Below are 25,799 nucleotides of genomic sequence, written 5' to 3'. Positions count from 1 at the left end.
TTGGAATCTACTGCAAGTTCCTAAGTCAGAGAGCTTTAGAAGTGAAGCCTCAGAATCCTCATTTCAACCCACATTACCCCCCAAAATCACCGTTGGATTTGTGACTTTACTTCTAGCATCATTCCTCATAGGAGGAGAAATTTTTTATCCTGTTCCCTGAGAATCAGCAGTCACTTTGAATGTATATTTCAGATCTTTGCGTCACAAACCAACCTTTCAATCAAGGCAGCAACCCAACGTAATTGTTGAAAACACAGATGGATTTGAATAAACAATGTTATATTACATATCCCCCCCTTGTCTTTGCTCTCTACTTCCTGGTGAGTTTCAAATCTAGTTCTGATTTTAAGCTTCTTCCATTTTCTTTTTTACTCTGTGAACAGTGCTTCATATGAGAATATAGGAATTGAGTAATTTCTCTTTTTTCTTTGGCTTACAAACAAGTTTGGTTCACATGTTAATCCCAGTTCCATCTCCCTCCCCTACTTCCCTGTCCCCCACTCATCCCCTATCCTATCCCTTTTCTGCTTCCCAGAGGGGGTGAGATCTTTCATGGTGGACCCTCAAAGTCTGTCATATCATTTGGAGCTGGGCCTGACCCTCCCTCGTGTATATAGGCTGAGAGAGTATCCTTCTATGAGGAATGGGCTCCCAAATTTCATTCGTGTACTAGGGATAAATACTGATCCACTACCAGAGGCTCCACAGATTGCCTCCTAACTGGCATCCATGTTCAGGAGGCCTGGAACAGTCCTATGATGGTTTCCCAGTCATCAGTCTGAACTTCCCTTGCTCAGGTCTGTTGGGGGGAAGTCCTGTGCATTTGTCAATAAAGCACTGCTGGCCTATAGGGAATCAAGATAGGTGGGACTAGGAGTCCAGGAGGACTCTGGGAAGGAGAAACACAAGAGAGTCAACATGTAACGCCATGGGGTAGGAAGCCCGGAACTATTCGCCGGTAAGAGAAATACTTAGATTAACAATTATGGGGTAATTACTTAAGTCAGAGCTATCCAGTAAGAAACAAGCAAGGCCAACAGCTTCATAATTAATATAGCTTCCTGTGTGTTTATTTGGGACTGATGCGGCTCTGGAACCAGGCAGCGGGAAGGCTTCTCTCAAGGAAAAAGCTTCTCTTAACAGAATGGTTGTCAGAAGCGGGATTGAATTTCCACGCAAAATAACAAAAGCTTTAAAGGAATTTTAGAAACAGAAGAATGGAGAGAAGCACAGATCTTTGATAGCAGCATTTTTCTCAGGTGTTTTGCTAGCGACAAGCCGAGATTCACGCGGCTCACTTACCGGAGTCTTCCTGACTCGGCATAAAAAGAAAAAAAAAAAGTAAGGTTGTTTTAAGAGACTCTGCTAACCATTGAAAGGTGTGTACGTACAGCTGGAAGTGGCAGCTTTTGCTGGATGTCAGCATGGACTGAGGCTGTAAGTTGAAACCACGTTTAAGCCCGCCATCTTGAAAAAAAGGCAGTTTAAACTGCCGCGGTTTTAACAGATAAGACACGTGGCCAGAAAAACATAAAGATTTACAGTAAAATCAGACTTGGATGAAGAAAAACCTCTAAAGGTTTACAGTGTGTTTAAAAATATAGGATTGAGAGAGAAAAAGAATCGGGCATAGTGGTAAATAAATAGAAAAGCCGGGCGTTGGTGGCACATGCCTTTAATCCCAGCACTCGGGAGGCAGAGTAAGATTTGCTGCAAAGGCAGAAGCAGGCAGATTTCCAAAGAGAAACCCTGTCTCAGAGAAAAAGAAATAAAAGTAAAAGAAATAGAGTAATAATAGATAAATAAATAAGCCATGTAAAGATGGAAAATACACAGAAAGTCTGGATACTGTACGCTATTGTGTTTTTCAGTTTTTTCATTGCTAAGGAAGGAACAACTGATAAAGTACACTTGATTATAAATGCTGCTGAATTAATTCAACTTATATCTTTTGAAAATGCCTTAACTTCAAAATTTAAGTACAAGGATATGTTACTTGGGAAAGGAGATTTTGCTTCTGTTTCTACAGAAAATGAAAAGCTGAGGATTCCTTCCAAACTTCTGTGGTTTGATGAACCAAGACCCCCGGAAGCAGTGGGCCAGATGTTCCAACAATTGAGACAGCTAAGATGATGCAGCTTTACAGACCACGAAAATAAGGACTTATACATGTTTCTGAGTTTTGTCATGATCCCCATGGTATGAACAGCGCCCCCTTCCAGCACGAAGCAGTTTGGAATGAGCAACGTCCTAATTCCCATCTTGTTTATAAATCTTTGTTTTCATTTAAATGGGGTTGTTTATAATTGGCTAATGATAACAGCTGATCTCTTTTTAATGGTAAAAAGGGGGAATTATGGTATGGGTATGGTTTTTCATTTATTGATACAAATTCAAGGTCAATTTTGTGATGTGTATATTTCTCCTCTTGATTAAGTATTATGCTTATACTGATCTTTTACAACGTAATGTATAATTGAATACAGATTATAGATAGTTACTTATAATAGTCAGAATTTATAGTTAGGTAAGTTAGGTTTTCTAGATATACAGAAATATATTTGAGATAGATAGGCAGTCTTCAAACCTTTCAAAGACCTTCAGAAAATGGCATTTAAAATGGTTTAGGGTTTTTCTTGACAATGGGAAATGTCTGCTCCTGGCAGCACCAATTACGTCTGAGAGGAAGATGGGCATCGAAGAAACTTGTTATGGAGTTTGCTTTCAATATGGCAAGATTAGCCATTTGGGCAAGAAACTGCTCTTGCCTGTACTGCTTGACTGTTGTTGTATAAACTGGACATGCAGGACCCACAGAAAAGTAACTGCTGAACTCAGTATTACAGGGTTCCTGCTTCATGGAAGAGTCTACCAGACTTTCTGCAGGACACAGAAAAATGACTGACAGACTGCCAATGCAGATGGACAGTTAAAAATTTTCTGCTTTGCTGAGAAGTGTTCCAGACACATTGTGGTCTATGGGCTGAAGATGGATGCCCCAACGTTACAGAGGAACTTTGGGTGACTGTCCAGGCAGTAAGATGTCTCTGTCAATCCTAGTATTTATATAGTATCCTTCTGTGGTCTTTGATGGAGTTGAAGACAGATAGTTATACTTATAGTTTTCCTTAGTTATGATAAAAGATAAGCTACATAAAAAACTTTGTACTCACAAGGATGAGATGGATGATATTTTCTTTAAATCTTCCTAAAATATTGTAACTATGTTCTTATTTGATAACTGTTCTGTTATATACAATTTGACTATGTTAAAGTTAAGACCTTTCTTTTTGTTTAAACAGAAAAGAGGAGATGTTGGGGGGAAGTCCTGTAAATTTGTCAATAAAGCACTGCTGGCCGATAGGGAATCAAGATAGGTGGGACTAGGATTCCAGGAGGACTCTGGGAAGGAGAAACACAGGAGAGTCAACATGTAACCGCCATGGGGTAGGAAGCCCAGAACTATTCGCCGGTAAGAGAAATACTTAGATTAACAATTATGGGGTAATTACTTAGGTCAGAGATAGCCAGTAAGAAACAAGCAAGGCCAACAGCTTCATAATTAATATAGCTTCCTGTGTGTTTATTTGGGACTGATGCGGCTCTAGAACCAGGGGGGTGGGAAGGCTACTCTCAAAGAAAAAGCTTCTCTTAACACAGGTCAGCTGTTTCTGTGGGTCTCTGCAGCCTGGTTTTGACCCCTTTGCTCATCACTCCTCACTATCTGCAGCTGGGTTCCAGGAGTTCAGCTCAGTGTTTAGCTGTGGGTGTCTGCTTTTCCTTCCATCAGCTACAGGATGAATGCTCATTTTTTCTTCTTGTGACTGGGTTACCTCACTCAGGATGGTTGCTTCTAGTTCCATCCATTTGCCTGCAAATTTCAAGATTCCATTGATTTTTTTTCCACTGAGTAATGCTCCATTGTGTAGATGCACCACATTTTCTCTATCCACTCTTCAGTTGAGGGGCATCTAGGTTGCTTCCAGATTCTGGCTATTACAAATAATGCTGCTATGAACATATTGGAACAGATGTACTTGCTGTGTGAATATGCATCCTTTGGGTATACTCCTAAAAGTGGAATTGCTGGATCTTGTGGTAGACTGTTTCCCATTTTCCTAAGAAACCACCATACTGATTTTCAAAGAGGCTATACAAGTTTACACTCCCACAAGCAGTGGAGGAGTGTTCCTCTTTCTCCACATTCTCTCCAGCATAAACTGCCTTTGGTGTTTCTGATTTTAGCCATTCTGACAGGAGTGAGATGGTGTCTCAGAGTTGTTTTGATTTGTATTTCACTGATGGTTAAGGATGTTGAGCATTTTCTTATGTGTCATTCAGCCATTTTAGATTCCTCTATTGAGAATTCTCTAATTCTGTACACCACGTTTTAATTGGATTATGTGGTGTTTTGGAGACTTGCTTCTTGAAATCTTTATGTATTTTGGAAATCAGCCCTCTGTCAGATGTCAGGTTGGTGAATATCTTTTCCCATTCTGTGGGCTGCCTTTATGTCTTGTTGACTGTGTCTTTTACCTTACAGAAGCTTCTCAGTTTCCAGAAGTCCCATGTATTAATTGTCGATCTCAGTGTCTTTGCTACTTTGGCTATGTTCAGGAAGCTGTCTCCTGTACCATTTTGTTCAAGGGTACCTCCCACTTTCTCTTCTAACAGCTTCAGTGTGGCTGGATTTATGTTGAGGTCTTTGATCCATTTGGACTTAAGTTTTGTGCATGGTGATAGACATGGATCTATCTGCAGTCTTCTACATGCCAGCATCCAGTTAGGCCAGCGCCATTTGTTGAAGATGCTTTCTTTTTTCCATTGTATAATTTTAGCTTCTTTGTCAAAAATCAAGTGTTAGTAGGTGTGTGGGTCCATATCAGGGATTTCAATTGATTCCCTTGGTCTACCTGTCTATTTTTGTGCCAATACCAAGCTGTTTTCAGGACTACAGCTCTATTATAGAGCTTGAAGTCAGGGATAGTGATGCCTCAAGAAGTTCCTTTAGTGTACGATGCTGTTTTGGCTATCCTGGACCTTTTGTTTTTCCATATAAAGTTGAGTATTGTTCTTTCAAGGTCTGTGAAGAATTGTGCAGGGATTTTGATGGGGATTGCACTGAATCTGTAGATTGCTTTTTGGCAAGATTGCCATTTTTACAAGTTTGATCCTACCTATCCAAAAACATGGGAGATCTTTCCATTTCCTAGTATCTTCTTTAATTTCTTTCTTTAAAGACTGAAAGTTCTTGCTATACAGGTCTTTCACTTGTTTTATTAGCATTACCCCAAGGTATTTTAAGTTGTTTGTGGCTATTGTGAAGGGTGATGTTTTCCTGATTTCTTTCTCAGCCCACTTATCTTCTGTATACAGTAGGGCTACTAATTTTTTGAGTTAATCTTATATCCTGCCACTTTGCTGAAAGTGTTTATCAGTTGTAGGAGTTTCCTGGTAGAATTTTTCAGGTCACTTATGTAAACTATTACATCATCTTCAAATAGTGAAAATTTGACTTATTTTCCAGTTTGCATCCCCTTGATCTCCTTTTGTTGTCTTATTGTTCGAGCTGGAACTTCAAGTACAATATTGAAGAGGTATGGGGAGAGTGGACAGCCTTGTCTTGTTCCTGATTTTAGAGGAATCGCATTGAGTTTCTCTCCATTTAGTTTGGTGTTGGCTGTTGGTTTGCTGTATATTGCTTTTATTATGTTTAGTATGTTCCTGTTATCCCTGATCTCTCCAAGACCTTTATCATGAAGTGGTGTTAGATTTTGTCTAAGGATTTTTCAGCATCTAGTGAGATGATTAAGTCATTTTTCTTTTTCAGTTTGTTTATACAATGGATTATATTGATGGATTTTCATATGTTGATCCATCCCTGCATCCCTAGGATGAAGCCTACTTAATCATGGTGGATGATTTTTCTGATGTGTTCTTGGATTTGATTTGCCAGTATTTTATTGAGTGCTTTTGCATCAATATTCATGAGGGATATAGGTGTATAGTTCTCTTTCCTAGCTGTGTCTTTGTGTGGCTTGGGTACCAAGGTTATTGAAGTCTGGTAAAAAGAGTTTAGCAGTGACCCTTCTGCTATGGTTCAGCGGGTAATGGCTAGGCTCACAACCAAAAACATGGGATTTGTGTAATTTCAAGTAGGGAAAACAATAGCCCTTTGAGAAATCTTGTTTCAGATACGTTGGTCTGAGTCTAATGAAGGAATGATTTGGTTAGTGTTCTAGTGTCAATAGAGTACTATCAAGAAAGCAAATGTACCAACTGCATATTAAATACCTTATAGGGACATCGTAAGGGAGAAAAAAAATTTTTGACTCTCGGTTTCAGTTGACCAAGGCAAGGAAGACAGGACAGAGAAGTTCAGCTGGTACTGGAGAAAACATGTAAGGGAACTTGTTCACATCTTACAGAGATGGAAGCAGAACGAAACAGCCAGCCAGCCAGAACATTCAAAAGCCTGTGCTAGTGACCAGCTTCTACCAATTAGGTACCCATTTCTCATGACCTATGAGCCCCCCAGATACTACTATCTGCTGGGAACAAGAATTGAAAGCATGAGCCTTTGAGGGCATGTAGTCATTGATGTGGAAAAATTAAATGAAACATTACTGCAGACACAAGTTGTTATTAGTGATTTCCATATCTGGACACTAGCTCAGTTAAGGCTTCTACATGGTGCAGATCCTTAGACAGACGAAAGTATGTAGTCATCAGCTCTGTCAGATTATCAGCTGTGGGAGAATGAAGCATGGTGCTGGGATCATAACTAGCATGTTGATTCCCTGATGGAGGATCATTCGTAAGTGTTGGTGATTAGCACGAAGAGGCCTTGAATGATCAGCACTGCACTCTATAGGACAATTCTAGTCTGTTTTTCTGCAACTCATTACAGTGCAGACCTATAACCTTTTCCTATACACTTTCCAGTGCAAATACGTATTCACCCCATTGAAATCCACTGATCCCTGATTGTAGTTGGTCTCAGGCTCACCATTCTGAACAAATATGAAAGCCTGACACAATGAGTGTTTGTTAAGGTAACATCCATGAAACAGCTTCCCAAATCAGGGAGCTCTGTCTGAGCATCTATGTCGCTGTGGTCAGCAGAAAGGTTTACTGAAGAATTAGAAAAGTAATTTTGGTTAAAGTTTATATGATGAGATGCTATCAAGGCTGTTAAACTTTGTCAGATAGAAAGGCTTCATTCTAATATGTATATATGTGTGTGTGTGTGTGTGTGTGTGTGTGTGTGTATGTGTGTGTATTTTGAATCCATACCATGATTTCTTATTCTTTATGTTAATACATGTGGCAAGTATATGTAGCTAAACAAAATTGAATTCATATGACCAAATTCTACATATGCATCACACATATGTGTGAGAGTCTAAGAAGGGAATTTAATAAGCATATTGCCGCAGATTTCAATTTTCTTTATCTGTTACAGTATCTGAAGGACCACTAACTACCTCATGGAAACATTGAAGAAACAAGGTTGAGTGACTGCCAGAACATGAGAAAAACTGACTGAGTGAATGGTATTGAACCAACAGCCAAACTTACAATGTGGCTCTGTACCACCTCTACCTGGACATGGAGATTTGGACTGGATGGTTTTGGTGTTGCCTCTTATCCTGGTTAGTTTTATGTCAACTTGACATAGCCTAGGATTATTGGGTAGAGTGTCTATCAACTGAGAAAATGCCCTCATAAGATCTCTTCATAGTCAAGTCTGTGTTGTATGTTCTTGATTAATTATTGATGTGGGAGGCTCAGCTCACTAGGGCAATTGGTCCTGAATAATATAAGAAAGCAGGCTGAGCCTGCCACTGGGAGTAAGCCAGTAAGCAGCACTCCTCCATAGTGTTGGCGTTAGCTCCTACCTCCAGGTTCCTGCCCTGGCTTTCCTCAATGATAGGGCATGTCCTGAGAGTTGTAAACTGAAATAAACCCTTCCACCCTAAGTCACTCTTATTTATGGTGTGTTAGCACAACATTGGAAATTCTAAGAGAGCTGCAATTGCTGTAGGAGTCAATCGCAACACCAATCAGAACAGCCCATCTGGATCCAAAGCTGTAGTCGGCGACACTCACTTTTGCTTCCTTTTCCTGTGTCATTGGTACATATTTACTGATATATCAATATATCCATATCCTCTCTTTAGTAATCTTCCAGAAATTTTGAAGCAGCCTAATTTTCACCAATCGATGCTTCAAATACTTGAGAGAGTTCTACCTATATTCAAATACTTGAGAGAGTTCTACCTATAGCTTGTGTGTATATACACAGTGGTACAGTGCATGCATCTGTAGACTTGTTGTCAATGTCTCTCTGATATTCAGACATCCGGTTGTGTTTTCTTGCCCCTTACCTCACTTACCATGCATAGCATCTGTCCCTTTAGTCTTTTTCTCTCCTAACATCTCTTCCAGGGAAACCTCACATCGAGTCGAGTTGCTCTATGCTGCAAAACTGTCTCAAACTCTCTGTGCACAGAATACCTTGCATAATAATCACCGTACTAGGGAAAATGTTATTTTAGCAACAGCTGTAAAATTTTGCATGAAACACCTGTTTAACCAAGGCCAATGAGAACACAAAGCAAAATCATGGATGGAGTCCAGTTTTAACATTAGCACGGTATCCTCGGAGTACCTCTTCAGTGTCCTTAAGGTGACAGTAGTCACGATATACATTCCTTACCACGTATCAGGCTTTGTGTGAAACATTCAGTACACGCTGTCCCAAATCATTCTTCTGAACAAGTTTGTGTATAAAACTCATGGGAAAGGGGATGAATCTGAGAGTTAGAAAGTTCATTTACTCGGTGCCATTCAGATTCCAAGGGGGAAGAATACTACAATGTAAGTTCAAGCCTACTCTGGGGTCTATGCTTGGTCATTATCATCCCAGATCACATAGGCATCAGGAGTGTCACCTGTCCCTATACTTCACATATTTATATTATGTATAATATATTGTGTAACTTCCTCAACACCACGAGGGATAATTGATGCATGTATACATGTACATGTGTATTTGCACATGTGTAACTACATATTTATATGAATATATGTGAACATATGAATGTACTTCCACCTTCAGCTTCCCAAGGACATCAAGAAAAATTACATTCTAATATTAATGACATGCCATTGGAAGGGGGTGTAGTCCCCAGTGAGAATTTCCTCATTTTAGGTGATATAGGTAACTTCATCTGCATTAGTTATGGACAATGAGAGAGAAAAGATGAATAGAAAGAAATTTCAACCACAAGGAAAAGAAAGGAGCTTGAGAAAAAGTAAGATTTCCTTGACTTTTATTTCTGAAAAATCTTATGACTTTTTTTTACACAGTCATTTGCGTATGGCTCTGAAGCAAAACCCTTGCAGAGACTAAAACAGTCATTGCTACTTTTCTTCCTCCAATTAGACTTTTATCGCAAAATAGATCATTCACATGAAAGAATCTATAAAGTGTTTAAATTATAATAATAGCAACACTAGTAATAGTAATGATTAGTGTCCAAAGGCCTGCTACTCAGCTTAAGAAAAGCCACAAGCCCTAGCTATGCTTCTGCAAATTATAGCTCAGCCCCAGGCACCAAAGGTAACCACTGGGCTGAGTTCTGTATTGGTTATCCTTTTGATTTCTTTTACAGTTTTTGAAACTTCTTGCTTATAAAGAATTGACATCGAGTTCTGTTCCTTTAAAAACTTTGTACAAATGAAATTATTACTTACATACTTTCCTGTGGCATGCTTTAAACAGTAGACTTTTGGAATCCACTCATTCAGATGTAGGGTTATGAGGTTTTCTATGTTCTCTTGTGAACTATTTCACGTATTTATAATTTATTCATGTAATGTGTTACATGTAATGGAGGGGTTTTTGTTTGTTGTATCAATTAAATTTGCTTCTTGACAGTGATTCTGATCACTCTTCCCCCCACTTCTCTTTTTTACAATATTTTTTATGTTTTATTTTATTTATTGTGTATACAGTCTTCTGCCTGCATGCCAGCAGAGGGCACCAGATCTCATTCAAGGTGGATGTGAGCCACCTTGTGGTTGCTGGGAATTGAGCTCAGGACCTCTGGAACAACAGCCAGTGCTCTTAACCTCTGAGCCATCTCTCCATCCCTGGCATGCAGGCAGACATGTGCTGGAGAAGAAGCTGAGAGTCCTACATTCTGACACTCATGCAGTGGGAAGTGGTCTAAGATACGGAGTGCATGTTGAGCATAGGAGACCTCAAAGCCTGTCCCACAGTAACACACTTCCTCCAACAAGGTCACACCTACTCCAACAAAGTCACACTTCCGTCTAATAGTGTCACTTTCAATGAGCTTGTGCGAGCCAATTACATTCCAATTACCACAGAGAGGTTATGTAAATGGACTGTTTAAGACTGAGCACTCAACAGTCATTACAGCCATTAATTCTCAGCATTTTGAGTAGCCATGACTCTCTAAATTCACAGTGTTCCCTGAACAGAAGTATCTCTGAGACTAAGGGTAGTATTTGTCAGAGGACGTAAACAGGTATTTTGAAGAAAGTTTGGTACTGTGTCATTTTAGATAAGAAAACATTAGTTATATTCCTTCCCAAGGTTTATGATCTCATTAGTCATAGGTTTTTAACCAGGTTGTCAGTACCAGGAATGAATTCTTTCCTTGGGAGCAGGTCACAAATTCAACTGGAGAACAGGTGTGTGTGTGTGTGTGTGTGTGTGTGTGTGCATATATATGTGTATATACATACTATATACACATATATAGTCTATTCATATATTTGTTTATATGTACATGCATAGATATGTGTGTATACACATATAGATGCATATATATGCCTACATGTATCTGTATGTATAACAAGAATAATTAAAAAAGAAATGTCATAACTTGAGAGGGAAAGAAGGGCATGCAAGGAGTTTGAGGGGGAAAAGAACAGGTAGAGGTGATGTAAAAACATATTCATGTTAGAAATTCCCAAAAGTTTAAAAATTAAACTAAAATTTTAGAAAACTTGATTCATTCTAATACATTCTATATTTTCTTTGCACAAGTATTATATCTGTCTTGTCCATTGCTCCACTCCCAATATTTAGTAAAGTACATGACACATAGCATGAACCTAAAATAAACATTTGAGGAACACATGAAAAGTAGAAGACACAAGATTAAGAGATCTTTGTTTTGGTAAGGTATCAAGAGGAGTGATTGAAGCATAAGACTCAAGTTCTGCGCTTAGGTTGCATTGACATGCAATCCATCTAAATAAGTAACGATAAATTTACCTTTTGATATTGTTCATGTGAGTTGCCAGAGGGACATTCACACAGATAAGACATACAAAGCAGCTGTTTGTGTTCATCGTGAGCAAAAGTTAGGGACCTGTCTGGCAGTCAGTAGTTTTTGTGTCACTTGTCAAACCATGGTGGTAGATGAGGTCACTCAGAGAATATAGGGATTAAAAGAGAAGGAACTGTACAGAGAACCTGTGGGGAATCAATCATCCTTGCAATGCAGAGACTATCTAGTCTCTTAAATGCAGCCCAGAAAAATGTAGCAGAGAGCCAGAAAAAGATTAAGCAGCAACTAAATCAGAAACACGACAGCAGGAAAGTTTCTTAAACCTAAATCAAATTGAAGAAATCCAGGAATGTTTCCAAATCGACCAAATAGTCTGTCATCTCAAGGTCAAAACTATGTAAGAGTCAGGACGCAGCTTCAGAACCACTGAAGCTTGACCTCAGACCTTCGCTTAGATAATCCCTTTGAAATCCACTTCATTGTCTTACGAGGCAAATTATTGGTAAACCACACTCAATGCATAAACAGAAAATGAAATGAAAGTTTGGTTTTGGACTGGAGAGATGGCTCAGCCGTTAAAGGCTAGGCTCACAACCAAAAATATAAATTATGTTGGTTCTAATTCAGGTTTCTGCATGCAATCTCTAAATGAGTAATTTATCAAAGGATGTCCCAACCACACAGAACAATAGCAAGGAATCTGGCCCACAATATACAAGCATCCCACTAAGGGAAACTCCTGAATTGCAGGATTTAGACTTAGTAAAGGGATGTGATCAGGCTTTCGGTAGTGACTTCTTCTACCCTGAGAGAATTAAAGGAATGGAAATGCATTTGTAAGAAGACAAAAGCAGAGGAGTGAAGGGACAACTTCCCAAAGGAAGCTAATGACGACTCTAAATAGGCTTCATTCTTAGGTTCATTTCAGTATTTCCTTTGAACAATGAAAATGAAACAATAGTCTGGAAACTGGAAAGTAACAAACACATAGTTTACAAATTGGTAGAAATGATGACCCTGTCTACTCTCAATGCCATACTGTTTTGCAGCTTCATAGCAGTGTAATCATGGCAGGCTGAGGGACACATGAAGTAGCCGTTAAGTTCTAAGGCTTAGAGTAGCCACAAAGCCACCTGTCACTTGCCCTCACGCCTGTCCCATCATCTGTAATGCGATCATGTATTGCAGTGTTACCTAGTATGCTGACCTGAGTCTCACACAGTTACTTCAATTTAATTTTAAATGGCTCATATAGAAAAATAATTTTTTATCAGTTGTACTAACTCCATTTCAAGGGCTCAATGGCAACATGCAATAAGTTGCTGATAGAATATTTTTGTCTACATGGGAGGATCCTTTTGAAATTCTACATAAAGTGGGATGCCTTGTGCTGTACCTTCACAAAAGACTCACAGCCAAACATAGGCATGTCAACCATGAAAACAATTAACCCTCGGTAGAGACCAGTTTAGGAAATTAATTCTGAAAACACAAGAGTTGGGGGACAGTAGAGTGAATCCATTATGCAATAAGCATTGTACATAGGCTCATGTTCATTGCTAAATCCAATTTGCATTTGAATTGATAATCAATCCCTTCCATCTACATTTAAAGTAGTTAGCTTCCTACACATATGTGAGAGAAACCTACGCATCCCTTCAGTGGGGAAGCAGGGCTTCTCAGCATGTGACACAGTTTTGGAAGTAATGGGGATATTGTCTTGTGAAAATGGAAGTGAGCACTGAATTTAGAGTTAGAAGGGAGAGAATAATATCTATAACCTGCAAATAGACAATAAAGGGGAAGGTCTGCCATCCCATCCCACCTTACCCCCCAAATCAAACTGAAATCACCTCACAGTTCAGTTTTGACGCAAACTCATGAGCTAACAGGGTATGCCAGCAAGCTATTGATACTACGTTCAAAACCAAGCTTTCCATGCTACTAGCTTTGAGTTTTAACACACAGCACTGTCCTTTATTTATCATGGTCTTGGGGAATCTGTGATAAGTTGACATTACTGACCCAGCAGTCATAAGATAAAAAAAGGGGGGGGGAGTCCTTGGGTAGACTGAAAGAGCTCACTTGTGTGCAAAGATAAAGATAACAAAGAGAAGGAAGGCTGGGTATGGAAGAAGTTAAAAGTGGAAAGGGAAATAGAGTAAACTAAGAGTATTCTCTTTTCTACTTTAGTATGAGGAAGTAGTGCTGGTCTTAACAATAAGAAAAGCAATGTTAAATAAGTGTATTTTCCAAGCACAGTTTCCTTCCACTGGGTGTTGAAGAAGGGATTCTGCTTCTTCTTCCTCTTCTCCTCTTCCTCCTCCTTTTCTGTTTCCTCTTCTCCTCCTTCTCCTCTTCCTCATCCCCCTCCTCCTTCTTTTCCCACCCTCTCTCTAACATTTCAAAATGTATCCTGATGGATCATAATGAAGACCTGTGTGAGGAGGGATTGGTCTTAGGGAGGATTGAGAAGAAGAGCTAGAAAAGAGCTCTCACTTCATTTGAACATTTTCATATGCTTCTATTAAACGTCCATTCTAAAATAAATGACATAATTTTGAATTGATAAACGAAAATACTTAAAATATTATTTTTATAATTCTGATTGCTTTAAAATGTTGACAACAGCTACAGAAGAAAATACTAGATTTCTGGTAGCTTATTTTCAGTGATATTTCTAAATTCCACACAATAAAATTCAAGTAATATGCTTTTAATAGCACACCTTTTAGGGTTTTTTTTTGTTGGTGGCATTGTTACTGTCGTTGTTTCAGGATTACAGGCACTCATCGATTGTTTTAATCACCCCCCCACACATTCTCTTTCCTCAGATTCAAGAGGGCCATTCTTGATAAAATAGCTATTTCTAAGCATTTGCTGAGAAAAAGATTCATGCATAGGATCATCAAAATTGGCAGAAAAATCCCACTTTTTCCACTAAAGGAGAATTGTGTACAAGCTCACCTCCCTGTTGTCAATGTTACTTCGTACTTGACATATTTTTATACTGAAATTTATATATAGAGCCGAAGCACAGTGCGAAGAGAAAGAACCATGGCAGGAAAACTTGGCCTAGGAAGATGATCAGGAAGGAAGGACAGTAATGTGTGGCATAGTATTAACTTTGGTGTGTGGCAGAATTTGGTGAAAGGGCAGAGATTTTAAGTTTTCAGGGTTTTCTATATCCGAGAAACACAATGCAGATAGTATGTTCTAGTTCACTCTGTCCTTTTGACATCTGGTTGGAGATAATGCCACAAGAATCTGCTACTTGTCCTGAGCCAAAGGCCATTAGTTTCTTACATATATTATTTTTAGCCAAAGGAAAACAAGGATCTATGATAAAATGATTATGGGAAACTATTAATCAAACTGATTCCATGAAGGAAGCCTAAGTCTCAAGGTCTTGTCTGGACAAATTATGGATGACTTCAAGTTTTATTAACCTAGTGTGTCAAGGATATGATATGATACATTAACAAGCACATCACAGGGGTTTTAGGGGGTTTTAATGAGTAAGAATACCTAAGTATACAATTGAGGCTACAAAATACCTACAACAACTGCTGGGCTGTGGCTTACCAGAACACCATGTTCATTTTACCTTAATGAAAAAAATCTGCAAAATATGTGTTGCATTTGGAATTAGTATATTTGTCATCATAGCAAATGAAGCAGTAACTGACAGACTGTTGCAAAGTTCTACAATTGACTAGAAAGTTTACTTTTTAAAAAATTTCCATACAAAACAAACTTGCATAAAATACCTGTTTCATAAGAAAAGTGGAAGCCATGAGAAAAATGAGGGTATTAGTGCTGGGCTTGTACTTGTGTATGTATCTATACATTCAACACTTACTGAGATTCCAGAACTTATATCATGGAAGAAAATATATTTTGAAAACCCAAAGTTATTGAAATGCAGTATTAAGTGGAAATGCTAGAGCTAAGATATGAAAAAGTAGGAAAAGGGGCCAGAGCTATAGATTTTTCCATACAGGAAGTAACTAATGTATAGCAGCTCCGTAGGAACACTGAATTAAAGAAAGCAAATGTGGCTGTTATTCAAAGAGGAGGTGTAGGGATGGAAGGGTACACAGTCCAATCCATTCAGTGTCCCACTGACCAGCTGTGACCAAGGACCCTTGAAACTGGCAAGCTGTTCGCACACCTTGATGGCAAAGCCTGAAGCAGGCTCCACCAGTTAGATGGCTGCAGAAGTATTTCCAGCAAGAGGAGAATGTAGTGGAGGTAGGGAGGTCATAAGGAGAATGTTGGAGATTGTTCCAATAAAATGCTCCTGGATATGGCTCACATGCAAACCCCCTGAATCTTTAAAGAGACATCAAGATCACGGCTTTACATCTGTAGGGTTCAGTTTCCTCATTTAGAAGTTGCAGTAAGGCTGGAATGCATGAAGTCCCAGATTTGATTTCTAACCTCAAATAAGCACAAATAAATAAATATTATAACATTAAAGATTTGGGAAAAATAAGTTAATGACTATATGTAAAGATACACCGTCAAGTCTGAATTGATGGAGGCCTTCAGTGATGGAGTCCATGAGCCCTGATTATTTGAATATGGAAGTTTCAACCACATTAACTGGCAAGAGGGTGCTAGGCAAAGTGGGCTGTATTCAAAGATGAGCAAAAGTGGCTGCAAATTGAAACCAGTGACTTTGCACTGGCCTCTGAGATCTGGTCTCCGTTTCACGTGTTTCTTCATTCTGCGTGTCTTCTTCTAGTACCTTCCACTGCAGCTTCTGTAGGTTTGTTGAATGCATCTGGCACCTCTGATTGGAGTCTTTTTTATTCCTGTAGAGTGGAAGGTGCTTCCCAGTACCAGAAGTTCCCCTCCAGTGATCTCTTCACACAGGGCTCCAGGACACCATCTTATTATGCTTGTTGTCTCCCTCTACAAGAAGGTGAGCTTCATGGAAGAGACTTAATTTGTTCACTGATAAATCCCAGAAAGACAGAATGGCATTTGGACCCTGGTAAGCTTTTGATACGTCATTTTTTATTTGAAAGGATGTGAGAGAAAAGTACTGTGAGTGCTGTGGGCATAATGTTCCTCAATATTTTGTTGATGTCCAATGTCCATCAAAGCAGTAGATTGTCAATAATTACAGCCTTTATGGAGTTAGCTGGGATAGATACAACTAAACCAAAAAAATGAAAATTGAATTTTCAGTATGCCTAAGGAAAAAATAACCTATGTTAACATTGACCAGGTCTCATTTTGGATATTAGTGAAAAATGAATAACTATTGAAAGAGAATGTTCAGAGAGTAATGAAATTATTAGTAATGGATGTGGAGGAATGGGATTAAAAACATGTTCCATGGATAAAAGCTCCCTTCAAGGGACAGGTTTATGAACTTGTGAACAGGTTGAATGGCTGATGGAAAGGGTGGGATATTTTAATGAAGCATCACCCTATGTCTTCCTCTGTTATAGCAGGTGTCTTTCAGCCTGTGGGGCACCTGCTGGACATGCCTGTCCTGACCACTCAGTGTCTACAGCACTACTTTATAATCCTTATGAACCTAGTTTTCTCCACAGAAGTAATCACTCCTTGAGATGTGCTATTTCATGTCCGTATAACCTTTCTCCTCCAGTGACAAGGAGCCTCTATTAAGTCTAGACTTAGGCTCACTCCTTGACCAGGACCAGTATCAAGTATGCACTCTATATGCACAAGACAAATATTGAATGAGCATTTTTCTCTTTGAGGGGAGGTGGGCAAGGAAAGGAAGAATCAGGCGGTGAAGAAGTGGCCTTTTGTAATGTCTCCCGTTGTGTGTTTTAACAGAGTCCAAATGCGGGTGAAAGGTTTAAGCACTTTTATTCACTAGATAAAATTTAACCGGTGTGGATACAGAGATGAAGATGAGGGCATGTGATTGCATGTTTTGTCTGTAGTGTATCCTTTTTGGAATCTTATAATTTATTAGGGAGTCATAGGACAGTTAGCAGCAGTAATAGGACAAACAAATGTTCAAGTGTGCCTGAGTCACAAAACTGGGCCAGTCAAGCTCTTTTATTTTTCCCTTTGAAAAATATTTTATTATTGGAGAATTTCATGCAGTGTGCTTTTATTACAGTCATCCCAACTTCGCCCTTAACTCTATTCTTGTCATATCACCCTGCCCAAACTTCACGTCCTTTTATTCTTTTAATAACCTTTCTAGTTCAGTTGGCAGTGTTCATATATTCATGGGTAAGAGGCCATCCACTGGAGTCATCCTACCAAGGGGCCACAACCTTAAACTAAACCGATTTTTACTCCCTCAGAAGCCATCAACTGTCGGTAGTTTCTTAGAACTGAGTCTCACAAATCTCTTCCCAGTCCTTGCTAGAATGTTGATTGGCTAGATCTTGTGGAGGTCTTGTGTAGGCAACTACTCCTGCTGTGAGTTCATGGGTGTAGTGTTTCTGTTACATCCAGTGTTCACTCTTTCTATCATGGACTCCCTGATACCTGACTCTTACACTCTTTCTGTTCTTTCTTGTTTGATGATCCCTAACCCTGGAATTTGGGTTTGACACAGATGTCCTGTGGTGGCTGTGGACTCCACTGTCAATTATTCTCTGTAGTTTGAGCAGCAGTGAATTGCTGTGTTATCCATCGCCCACTGCAAAAAGAGACTTCTCTAATGAAGCCTTAGAGACGCAATAATCTATGCTAAAGAGATTATTTTATATTATATTCATTTAGTAAAGTAAATGTTAATAAGTTCACCCCTGGAGAGGCCATTTTTAAAGTAGAAAGTGGCTATATGGGGAAACGGAAGATCAGCAATTCTTTCTTTGCTTTCTTTAGCTGCCAATTAATTTTTGTGAATTGCTCCTTGTCTGTTTACTCCACTGTGAAAATACTTTTGCTCATTTACTCTCACACAACACTGACCTTGGTACACATTCTTTAAAATTAACTTTTTTTGGTTAGGGTTTCTCTGTATTGTTTTGGAGGCTGTCCTGGAACTTGTTCTCTAGACCAGGCTGGCCTCGAACTCACAGAGATCTGCTTGCATCTGCCACCCAAGTGCTGGGGTTGAAGGGGTGAGCCACAAATGCCTGGCAAAAATAATTTTTAATTTGAATTCTTTCACAAAATATATGTTGATTATATTCTCCCTCTCCAAACTTCTCCCAGGTCCTCCCCACCCCTTCACATAAGTTTCCACACAAACAAAATCCCAACAGGGAGGAGAAGTGAACACAACGTCCCATCTCTACCCAAGATGCAATCTACAATTCACACCTGCAGGGAAAAGACAAATCTTGTTTTCTCAACCCACACTCCAGGGCAGGTTGAATCCCCAGAAGTATTTGGTCAACACAAAACGTGTTCAATTCTTCTTTATTAGAGTAGATACAATCACTACCCTACAAATTTTAAATCACACTTTGCCTTGGAAGTGAAGGTTAATGGGTTCCTTTCTGCAGTAGTCATATACATTCAGTCAAATGATATCCGTTCTCTGTGCTGTAGTTTATATGTCAGCTTGAGCCCACAGTCTAGCTTGGGTATCAGACAATTGCCACATGTAACTCAGGGAAGCATTTAGAAGTGATGTACTCAGGGTCAGGAAAGTGAGAGACACGTGTACCCCAAAGAGTACACAACAAATATTGGACCCAATATCTGAATGATGAACTATGTTTTACCTGGCCAGAAAGGGCAAATATCTGAAGGAATGAGTATGAGGAGTAGAGGTCCTAAAATGAACACTGGGAAGTGATGCTATTCTGTAGCATACAGAGTACCAAGAGGCTGGGTCAAAGGTATGCTTTGGAGTTTAAGAAACAACTTTGGATGTTTTCGTAGGCAGTTCAAACCTTGTGCTAGAGGTATGCAGGTGGTTCTTTTAGAAGAGGGAAATAGAATATCAGTTCTGGCTTTGGACAGTGATTTTGCAGGGTGGGGCTTGTGTGGGGAGAGATTAGAAGCACAATAACCACCCTGGAGATGGTAAGTAGTACATTTTTAAAAGATTGTCTAAAAATGTTCTTATGTAGAAGCCAAAAGGTTATTCTAGGGAGTGGAATTTTAGATGGCATTAATGCTTAGGTTAGGTTCCTTAATCTTCTCTAAGACCAACATTCTTCTACTTTTGTTCTCATTTTGAGGCATTTTTAAATCCATTTTGTTAAAATACTTGCCAGTTACGTTCAACATTGAATTTTTGTACTTGCTGAGCTATACATTCTTGAAATTATTATAGTAATAATGCTGAAATGGTATAAAAAGAATGAAGGAAAGGACATAATAGTATTTGAAAGTTTCCTACACACCAGTCATTTCTAATACTTGTTTTTGCACAGACCATAAAAGGAAGACATTGCTAGTCTAGTTTCACACTTGGAAGAAATCATTTAAAGACATTGTCCATAACTCACAACTAAAGAGGAACAGAGAAGGGGTGTAAGCCCGTATGTAACTGCTCCCCAAATCTCACATACTTCCATCTTACCATTTTCCATTAGGAAACAATGTATCAAGGGTCTACCATGTATTCTTTTTAGTCATGGACTTTTGAGGAAATGTTACTCATAAGATGATTATTTGTTTATATTTCGTTACTGACTCACATCTGCTGAGTGACCCCCTTTTCCATTATTTTCATCCATAATCTGGATTCCTAACTATAAAAGCCACATAATATAACAACTTATACACAGAGTTGCTGAAATTCTGCCAAGTGGAGCTATGCAAGGGTTTTGAAAGTAGGACAGGACTCCAGCCAGGGCAGTAGGCAGGCTAACGGTGGATAGTCACCTATCTTCAGCTGCTCCAACCTCAATCTCAAGCTCGGCAGCAGACCAGCTACTGAGGTTTCCCTTCCTTCTTCCCCTTCTCCTACCCCCATCTGCAGTGGACCATACAGATCTTCCCCTTGAGCTACATTCCCCCAAATCATTGCTTTATCCTAGCCCCCAACTCCAGCAGGCAATCCCTGGGAACCCACAGACTACCCCAGGCTGGAAAATAGACAGGCTCATTGAATATCTTTACCTCTCCCTCAGCAGCTTCAAAGCCAATCACCTGGTCTTATCCCCCAGTTCTGTAACAGACCACCTGATAAAACGTCCCTTGCCCAGTGCCCTCTTCTCCAGTAGATCACATAGAGCCTCCCCTCCTCAATTCCCTCCTCCCACTCACTGCTTTATCCAACAGTCATTCGCCAAGAACCATAGGCTACTCTAGCCAGCTAAGCAGGTAGGCTAACTATAGATCTTTACCTCTCCTTCCTCTCCCCCAAGTCCAGTCCCACAGTCTTTTCCCCAGCTCTGAAGCAGACCTCCTGCTTCTCCTTCTCCTCATTCTCTGCCCCCCTTCCCAGGGGACTAAGCTTTCCTCCCTCCTTTGAATCCCTTCAATCCCCCTCCTAGTCCATTCCCATTCCTAAGTGTCAGTTTCCAACACCTGGAAACACTAAGGAAATGAAAATCAAACCTACTTTGAGCTTTCATCTTATACCCATCACAAATGCCTAAAATCTGTGAAACCAATGATAACTTATGTTGGCAAGTATGTGGAGTAAGTGGAACACTCATCCATTTCTGATGGGACTGAAATCTTTGACAACCACTATAGAAATCAGCCCTGCAGTTTGTCAGGATGATGGGAGTCAATATTCCTCAAGATCCAGCTATACCACGTTTTTGCATATACCCAAAGGATACTTCATCCTACCACAGAGACACTGGCTCAGCCATGTTCATAGTAACTAGAGATACTTTCTCAACTACGTTCATAATATCCAATTTCATAATAGCAATAGGCTGTTACAAATAGCCCAAAATTAGAACCAACCTAGATACTCTTCAAATGAAGAATGAATAAAGAAACTGTGGTACATTTATACAATGGAGTATTACTCAGCCATTAAAAAATAAATTAAACATGAAATGTGCAGTTAAATGAGTGGAACTAGAAAAATGTCATTCTAAGTGAGGTAAACTAGACCCAGAAAGAGAAATGTGATACGTATTTGCTTATATTTGAATATTAGCTCCATAAGGCAATGATAAGCAAACAGCAAGTCATAGAATCACAGAGTTTAGGTAAACAATAAAGGATTAAAGGGGGTGGATAGTTTCCCTCATAAAGGGAAATAGAATAGATAATAATAGATGGATGATCTGGAAGGGAGGATCAAGTGCGGAGTGAGAAGAAACAGGGATGAAGGAGGGGATACGAGAAGAGGCCAATTCTCAGGTGCTTCCTGTTGCTACTGGCTTCTTCAGCTTTGCCCCAAACTCAGGATATCTTATTCACTCTCCATTTGTCAACTCTGGGAGGATGCTGTCAGACTCTGCTGAGTCTCCATTTCCACCCATTCGATTGTGAGCTATGTGAGAATGAGAACTATATGTGCCTTATTAGTTCACCCTTCAGAAAACTAGTATTTTGGAAGTTCTGTGGTTATGTGGAAACTGACAATCTGATAAAAAGTGTGTCTGATTGCTGAAAATATATAACTTTAGATGAAAACCATTTATGTTCTTTGTACCAAGCTATAGATTTTATGAAGAATTTTTTGTCTAGCTGTGTTTGCACCCAGATTTAATTTTGAAACATAAATTTTCAGAACGTTTGGTATCCCAAACTACAGTACACTTTGATCTCAAGTGATTGCAAAATTAGATGAGCTGGTTACTACCAATCTAAAGAGCTCTTCTGTGACAGTCAGAAGACTTACAGATCAGTTTAAATTCTGCACTTTATGCCAGGATCCATTGAAACTTGACCTTCAAGCTTCATGAGACATAATCCTACACTGTATATAGAGAATGGTGTCATTCTAGCATATACTAATTTCTGTGGACTCTTGGCACATAAATAATGAAAACTGGAAATGTTCATCTTCCTTAAGATGCTGAAGTAATTTCCCATAAGACTCAGGCTTTCATACATACCAAGCATTGTGAGGTAAGCCCACCAGAGACCACCACACAGGCACACTTAAAGCTGAAAAGAAAGTATTACCATCCAGAAGCAGCATGAGGAGCCTGCCCAAATCAGGCAGCCCTGAGTCTTATAGCCCTTTGTCTTTAATGCACAAAACCCACATCCTGATCGTCCCCCAGTAAATGAGAAGCAGAACCACAGAAGCTGAAAAGCAAGGTTAGTATATTTTTGGACATACTGAAGCTGTGGCCTAGGTTTGTGATGGATTAGGTCTTTGTTTCCATTTTGGTAGATTCGAGGTCAGAATGGTTCCTCTAACATTGAGTTAGTTCTGGGGCCCATTACACATACTTCTTGGGCCAACTGACTACTGACACCAAATGTGTGCTCTCAAGAAGATTCCAGCAGCAACTCTGCAAGACAAGGAGTCCCAGCCATATGTTCTGAACTGTTGGACCTTGACTGAGCAGTAGAAGCAGATGGGTCCCTGGGAAAGATGCCAAGATGCTGGCAGAACCAGCTCCTGGCACCTGGGTGCTCTCTTTGAGAAATGAGAATTTTCTGGATAATAGCAACAAGGATGACAGTGAAGTTGGTGTTAAGGATCAGTCTTGTTAAAAACTGGCTCTCACCTGGGTGTAATCTGTACAGAATACTGCATCCTATGGAAAAGGTTCAAACCCAAACTTTCTTGGTGAAGATTTTAAATTAGGAACACTTGCAGCAGAGATAAAAAACTGCAAAATCTACTACAGGGGTGTATTTGCACTGCAAGAGTCCATGCATGCATTGTGTTTAAGTGAGTCTAACCACTAAACAAAGATTATATAGGCAATTCTAATATGATGTAATATCTTTATTAAGACCTTGACTCAGAGGAGGTATTAATGTTGAAATTTTGCTGTTTGCTAATTATCAAACAGAAAGAATCTGGAAGAATATGATTATTGATTGTTAATAATAAGTAATATCATAATCTTATAGTCAGTAATCTATAATCCCAATAGTAAGGAGGCTGAGGCAGGAGGATTGTGACCTCTAGGCCACTCTTAATTACATAGTGAGACCCTGTTCAAAAACCAAGACAGAATTTTTAAATGAAAATAAATATAATATTCAATATATGTGAATTATATAATATAATGCTCTAAGCCATGGACCCCCCCCAAACCAAGTCTACAGGCTAAATCTGACCAATTGTAACACACAAATTCTCTCTCTCTCTCTCTCTCTCTTCTCTCTCTCTCTCTCTCTGTTTTTGTATTCTCTATGGAAATTTTCCCTTGATGACTTACAAAACTGAGAGTATTTATTGTTTGTCTCGCAATTTCCAGAAAGTTTGCTAGGCTAATCTATATGCCTCAGACATGTTTGCTCCTATCATCAACCTGTGAAATATGGAATAATTTTACTTTCCTCCTATAGATGATAAAATTGAGAAAGAAACGTTAATGTTTTTCAGTCTTACAGCTGGAAATGACTATTCTGTGTCTACAAATGTGAAGCAAACCCCAATGTGATTCTGATTTTCCTTGGGCTAGCCCTATGATAGTACACAGGAAGGCAAGAGATAACTAAGGAATTGGAAATGCCTTTAAGTCCCATTCTTCCCAGGCTACAAAAAATTCTCAAAAGAAAGAAAAATTTTCAGACAGAATCCAAGAACACACCAAAAAGATCATCTGACATAATCAAGTAGGTTTTATCCCGGAGATTCAGGGATTATTCAACATACAGAAGTCGATACATGTGAACCACCACATAAAGCAATCTAACATCCCTTAATGATGAAATCCCTAGAGAGATTAGAGACACAAGGGGTATACCTCAACATAATAAAGACAGTTTACAACAAACATATAACCAACATCAACTTAAATGGAGAGAAACTCAAAGCAGTTCCACTAAAATCAGGAACAAGACAAGGTTGTCCACTCTCTCCATAGCTACTTAATATAATACTTGAAGTCTTATCTAGAGCAATAAAATAACTAACTAAAGAAGATCAAGAGAATACAAGTTGGAAAGGAAGGATTCAAGGTGTCTTTATTTGTAGATTATATCATAGTACACACAAGTGATCATCGGTGAACTCATACAGCTAATAAACACTTTCAGCAAAGAAGCTGGATACTAGATTAACTCACAAAAATCAGTAGGTCTCCTATATACAAATGGCAAATGGACTGAAAAAAGAAATAATGGAAATTACACCTTTCACAAAAGCCTCAAATAGTGGAAAGTATCTTGGGAGACCTCTAACCATGCTAGTGAAAGACTTGTATGATGAAAGCTTGACGGCATTACGAAAGAAATTGAGGAAGATATTAGAAGATGGAAAAACCTCCCGTGTTCTTGGATCAGTAGGATTAATGCAGTGAAAATGACCATTCTATCAAAAGCAATCTACAGATTCAATCTGCCAAAATTTCAACACAATTCTTCACAGATCTTGGAAAGATGATTTTCAGCTTAAAGTGGAAACAGAAAAATCCAAGGATAGCTAAAACATCTTGAATAACAAAGGACCTGAGAGAGGTATCACTATCCTTCATTTCAAGTTGCACTACAAAGGCAGAGTAATAACATAGTACTGACATAAAATCAGATACATTGATAGTGGCATCAAACTGAGGGCCAAGACATAAATCCACACACCCATGAACAGTTGATTTTTTAAATAAAAATAGCCAGTAACACACATTAGAAAAAGAAAGACTGCATCTTCAACAAATGATGCTGTTCAGATATGGTAGCTGCATGTAGAGTAATTCAAATAGATTCATACTTAGCACCCAAATGGCTCAAAGACCTCGTCACAACACCAGACATACAGAACCTTGTAAAAGAGTTAAGTGGGGAATAGCCTTGAACACATTGGCACAGGAAAAGACTTTCTGAACAGAACATCATTAACACAGGCATTAAGACCAACAACTGAAAAATCAAACTTTTATCACGAAGGCCTTCTCCCCGTGAAGTGGAGAAGTTTCCGAAAGGGAAAGGATGCCATCAAAATGGGAAAAGATTTTTATGAACTCCACATCCAATAGAGGTCTAAAATCCAAATATATAAAGTGCACATAAAACTAGATACCAAGAAAATAAATAACTCAACTAAAACTGTGGTACGGTGTTGGGAGACATCATTATGTAAATATGTATCTGATTGGTTTGAATAAACACTGTTGGCCAATAGGGAAACAAGATAGGTGGGACTAGGAATCTGGGAGGATTCTGGGAATTGTAGCGAGGAGGTCTCTCGCCACGTGATCTCTTGGGAGCAACGGGTGCTCAGGAGTGCGTTCCCAAAAAGTTAAGTTATTATAAAATATACATTAGTAGTTATGGGTTAATAATCAAATCAGAGCTAGATGATAAGAAACCAAGCAAGCGGCCAACAGCTTCATAATTAGTATAGTGTCTTGTGTGTTATGTGGGGGCTCAGACAACTCAGCAGGGCCCAAGCAGCAGTCAGGAAGACTACCTGTTACAGTGCAGATCTAAACAGAAAATTCAAATGGCTGAGAGACACTTAAA

The sequence above is a fragment of the Mesocricetus auratus genome, unplaced genomic scaffold (assembly GCF_017639785.1).
Source record: "Mesocricetus auratus isolate SY011 unplaced genomic scaffold, BCM_Maur_2.0 Super-Scaffold_100023, whole genome shotgun sequence".
NCBI lineage: Eukaryota > Metazoa > Chordata > Mammalia > Rodentia > Cricetidae > Mesocricetus > Mesocricetus auratus.
Note: the sequence above shows the minus strand (reverse complement) of the source record.